Here is a 6000-nt window from a genome sequence, read left to right as displayed (position 1 = left end):
TAGATTAAGATCCAATGATTTTCCAATGATATCAGATTGATATTAAAACCAAACTAAACACTTTGGCAGTGATTTAATAATATATATATTCACCTAATTTTAGTTAAGTTAAAACAGAACACACACGTACTTTGCCTGGCACAGTTTCTATATCCAGCGGCGATTTACGTCTGTTTTGATTGGCCTTCAGAGCAGAGTCAGCCGGAATTGGAGGTGGCGAAGAGGAATGTGTCCACGCTATACACACACACACACCAATTTATTTTTGCATCCCCTTTCATATCTCTAAAAACACACACACCAGCACGTCGCAAAAACAGAGCCTGCCTTTCTCTTTCCCAGTGACACACTCACGTAGGCTGAAACACATCTGTTAACTTCACTTTCATATCTTAAACTAATACACACACATGTACACACACACACACACACACACACACACACACACACACACACACACACACACACACACACACACACACACACACACACACACACATTCTGCGTTACCCACACATTCACAGACCCGGGCGGCGAGCAGGAATGTGTTGTTGTTACGGTGGAGCTGTGGAGCAGCTCAGTACTCAGCACCTCCACACCGATAACACCGCAGCTATCTGATGGACAAGAATGTGTGACAGACAGAGAGGGAAGTGTAGAGATGGATGGAGGGAACGACAGAGAGAAAGTAGAGGGAGACATGGAGTGAAAGAGCAGGACGTCGGGATAGAGGGATGAAAGATTTCCCACTTTGAACTTGTGAACCGCTCCACTGTAAAGTCAGCACTTTCCCTGTTCATACACCAAGCTACTGTGTGAGGGAGGTTTGTGTGTCTACGAGGAAAATGTTGAAGTGCTATTGTTTGTTTTTTAAATGGTGACTGAAGAGTCTAGTTAGTTCACAGTTCCCTCGTCTCACAGTTTGCCTTAAGTTCGGATATATTTGGAAACTTCTCCCACACTAAGGAGGTTATGTTTGTCGGTTGGTTAGTCGGTCAGTTGGTTGGTCAGTTGGTTGGTTGGTTCGTAAGTGAGTCAGTCAGTTGGTTAGCTGGTTGGTTGGCTGGCTGGCTGGCTGGCTGGCTGGCTGGCTGGTTGGTTGGTCAGTAGGATTACTAAAACTACTGAAGGGATTTTTGGTGAAAGAATGGGACATGGGCCAAGACAGGTTCCATTAAATCTTGGCATGGTTTTTGGACAAAGGTGCGAATTCAGGAATTCATTTTATCCCATTCTTTAACATTATAGTTTATTACAATGCACATATTTCTTAGGGAATCATTAAGAACTGATCTCTACGTGTTCTAGTGTGTGCAATTTGTTGCAGATCCAAGTAAAAGATTTAACGAATTCTTAGATATTTGTGTGAAATGGGGAGAGAGAGGGAAGACATGCAGCAAAGGGCTGGGTCAGAACCGACGGGGCTCCCCAGCTATCAGGCGTCCCAGAGCTCTAGTGGATTTGAATGTGGTTTCATAGGAGGACTGCTGGGCCTTGTTGGAGGTTTGCGTTCTAGTCAGTCCATGGTGTCGACAACTCTTCATGCAAACTGCTTTTCTCTTACTACAAAACGGGCAAAGTGCCCATTAAATCAGATTCCTTTTGTATAAATCTGGGCTTTGGGGACTTTTACTCTCAATCATGTTGCACAAGAAGATACTTGGAAATATCCTGAGGGGGAAACTACTAAACCCCTCGTTGCTGAAACATTGATTCTCCTTTTCACACATGAGAAAATAAAACGTGTTTTGATGAAGCTCCATGTATGAAATCGTCTGTTTGATAAAACAAATAAAAGTGGACAAAATAAAGAAGAAAGTTGTGAAATCTTCTGCTATAAGACTATTTGTGTTGGAACTGGTTCTATGTCAGCTGTCACCTGGTTATTTATAGGCCTTATTAGACATCTGGCCTCCAATCAGTCTCAAGTCTCCTTCCCTGCCTCCTTTTACAATTTATCCTTTCATCCGTCTTTCCTCCTCTCCCTCCATTTGTATCGTGACCTCTGACCGTGCCTTGTTAGGAAGGAAAAGGAAGAGGTTAACCTCTGCTCCGAACACACACACACACAGTTACACACACGCATATGATTTCAATGTGAGGGTTCCTCACTGAGCATATACGTTTACAAAGCTACGTGTAAATAATTAGCTTTCAGTCCACATTAAGTGAGGACGACACCGATTTATATAAATGGACTCTCTTCTAATTGAACTATGCTGCTTTAATTGCACGCCATGGAAGATCAAATATATTACACATTGTATTTATATTTGTCACATACATACTTACAGGCTGTAGTAGTTGGTACAGCTTCCATTTGAAAAAAAAACGTGTATATTTTCATCTCTGGGATTTAGTTTCAAAATCGCTTTAACGAAAGAGTGAGGTCAGTATAAAACACCCACACACGTCTTTTCTTGCTGTTTCGGTCAAACACACACACACAGAAACACACACACACACGCAGGCAAACTTTTGTTTACTCAGCTCTGTTATTTTCCTGTCAGACAAAGGGTTGTAAATGTAGTTATCAAGAATCCTGTGTGTGTGCGTGTGTGTACTTGTACTTTACTTCTATGTGAGGACCATTTTGAGCATAGTCTTTTGGAAAAAGTGAAGACGTTTTAACTGGTCCTCACTTTTTCAAATGGCTGTTAAAGGGTTAATACTTGCTGTCATTGTTTGTGTTTTAACTAGATTTAAGTTGAGGGTCAGGGTTAAGGCCAGGCATTTAGTTGTGATGGTTAAGGTTACGATAAGGTTCTAGCGAATGCATTATTCCAATGAGTGTCCTCACTAGTACAATATAATGTGTGCATATAAATGTTTGTGTGTGTGTCTTTTGTCTCTATTTTATCGTCCTCAGGCTCTCAATCACTCACTGAGCACATTTCACTGATGCAATTGGAATAACATTCACAAATATACCACACACACAAAACAAAAGTAATTTAAAATATTTCAGTCCCTGATTTGTCTCACCATTCATGTTTTAAACTGGTCATCACACACACACTCAGACACACACAGACACACACAGACACACACACACACACACACACACACACACACACACACACACACACACACACACACAGACATGTTTCCTGTCTGTAGATAAATGTTGCTGTGCATGTCAGTAAACAGCTTGGAGCGGTGGAACAACACACACACACACACACACACACACACACACACACACACACACACACACACACACACACACACACACACACACACACACACACACACACACCGAGGGTCAGTTGTGCAGATGTGCTGCTGCTCAATCAGTAGTTTAATCACAGAGGTTAGAGTTTAATGAGTTATTATTACTGAACCCTACATCACACAAACATATGGCTGCCCAGCCAATACACACATGGCGTGTGTGTGTACTGTAAATGTGTCCTAGAGCAGCAAATGCAGCAGATGACAAATAGCTCTGTAGAAGGGTATTGCGTTGCTTTCTTAAACATTTCCAGGTCTTGAAATGTGCCTTCGAGGAGATGGACAAGAGAGACATGCTCGGGTCGGTTCAGAAGGAATCACACAGAAGTGGCATCAAGTGATGCAAGTGATTTTGGTTTTACTACTTCCCCAAAAGTTGTGTTTTCATCGCTGTCTGTTTGTTGGTATATTTGTTTGTTTCCTTGGTAGAACGATGGGACACAGGTGAAGAAATAATTTTGGCATAGAACTGGACAAAGGGGCAGATCCAGACATTTTTAGTATCACTGTCTTTAACATTGTGAGATAGGACATTTTTTGGGACATTTTAAAATAAATAATGGATCTTAATTTAAAAAAAACAACAGAGGACTGATATCTATGAGTGTGTGCAATTTGGTGCGGCTTGATTGAATTTATGGGGACTGTTGGTCCTTGGTGCATATATATGTCTGTTTGTCTGTCCCCAGGACTACTCAAAAACTATGAAACCACTTCCATGACATTTTGAATCTGGATAAACTGGTCGATCCAGTAACTCTTTTCACTTTCTTCAACCTGGTGAGATGGGGCACAAGTCTTGGTGGAGTTGTTCACTCTCCGACCTTCTAGTCTATCAAGGTTGTCAGATTGAGACTGCAGCTGCAACCACAACACAATTAGGTCAAACAGATGATTAATGCCATGCCCAAAATTTCCCTTTAAATGGCACAGAAATGTTTCTTCCCAGCAGCGAAAAGAACTGTTGTCCACAGCAAGATTTCCCCATTGTGGGACTAATAAAGGATTATCTTATCATATATCTTAAGATCGAGTGACTACTCAGAAAGAATGAATTGAAAGGATCTTTCTCTGTACACCGTTTTAACTCATACCACACTGTAAAATATGATTATGGTAGGTTTACTTTCACCATTTATTAAAGAGTGAGACACACTATAAGGGTATCACTCTCTGAGTCTGTCTACAGGTATTTGGATCTGCCTGGGCAAAGTAACCCTTCTAAAACACCACCAGGCTGTCGGTTTGATGGTGGTGGTGGGTGTGTTTGTGTTTGTGTGTGTGTGTGTGTGTGTGTGTGTGTGTGTGTGTGTGTGTGTGTGTGTGTGTGTGTGTGTGTGTGTGTGTGTGTGTGTGTCAGTGTGATATTCTAGTAAATTAGACCATCAATCAAACCCAACAGGGGAAGCAGCAAGAGAAAAAAAAAATATCCTTGCAGTGAAACAAAGGCACTGGAGCAACATGTGGCATTATTTAACTGCCCATTCAGAAACATGTGTGTGTGTGTGTGTTTGTGTGTTGTTGTGAAAAGTGCTGCGCGTTGTTTTACTCAGAGCTGAGGACTTTTCTGACCTGTCATCATAATGCAAGGAGTCCATTCAGTAAAAATTATCAGAGCAACTTCTTACGACAATTGCCCTAGCAGAAGCAGAAGTTTTAAATTAGTCTACTGGAATAAAGGCTAAACATTATGACTACAGACAGACTGAGTATTTCAGACAAGAATGTCTGAAATACAGGAGAAACAGCAAAAGTAGAGTTAGATGAGAATGAAGGTTGAAGTCTATAGAAGGCTTTGTTAGTGGGGAACTATTCGGAGATACTTTCTCTACAAAATAATGTCCTCGTTTCCAATTAATTTTGCACTTTGGATCTGTAATAATAGGTCACAGAACAAGCATCTCACACATCTGCACTTCTTATTTGTTTTAAAGTTAAAGTTTCAAGGTTTTAAAGCCCCTAAAATGAAGAAGTGTGGAAATGTTGCTGTCCCCGTTTCAGAATGAAAACTCTGTGGTTGCGTGTTAGTCTGGACAAGCAGAGACTAAAGCCCAATTCATGCTTCTGCGTCGAAGCTATGCCGTAACGTACGTGTAGAATTCGACCCAATGCAGAAACCGGAAGACACTCAACTCCAGCATAAAAACTCTACCACCACAAGCGTTAAGAGAGTGTAATTGTTGCAGCGTGACTCACAAACACCTACGCAAAACTATAAATGATCAGCCCCATGCGTAGGCTAGGTGATTAGATGTGGTGTAGCTTTGACTGCTCTTCTTTTTCATCACTGCTGTTTCTCATATGTGTATTAGCAGAAACTACAACTAATCAAATGCAAATAAACAACCTGCTTTCTGTTTAATCTGGCACGTGCATGACCAGCGTACATGAGAATTGGGTTAAAGTTGAGAGAAGAATAGAACCAGTTGGTCCAGGATGAGAACTTATAAGGACTAAAGTTTGAGTAGTTGGATGACATAAAATAATGGATTGTACTGGTCAGGGATTTCCCCATTTTACCCAGAAATGCTTCACATGTGGTCAATTGTCAGTACACATAGGCATAATTGTGTGTGTGTGTGTGTGTGTGTGTGTGTGTGTGTGTGTGTTCAAAACAGCATGGGGATGTTGTGATAGTCCCCTTTAAATGTTGGCTTTCTTTTTTCTTATTTTCTCTCTCTCTCACAGACATACATACACACACACACACACACACACACACACACACACACACACACACACACACACACACACACACACACACAC

Source organism: Hippoglossus hippoglossus, chromosome 10 (assembly GCF_009819705.1).
Source record: "Hippoglossus hippoglossus isolate fHipHip1 chromosome 10, fHipHip1.pri, whole genome shotgun sequence".
NCBI lineage: Eukaryota > Metazoa > Chordata > Actinopteri > Pleuronectiformes > Pleuronectidae > Hippoglossus > Hippoglossus hippoglossus.
This window is presented reverse-complemented; position numbering follows the sequence as displayed.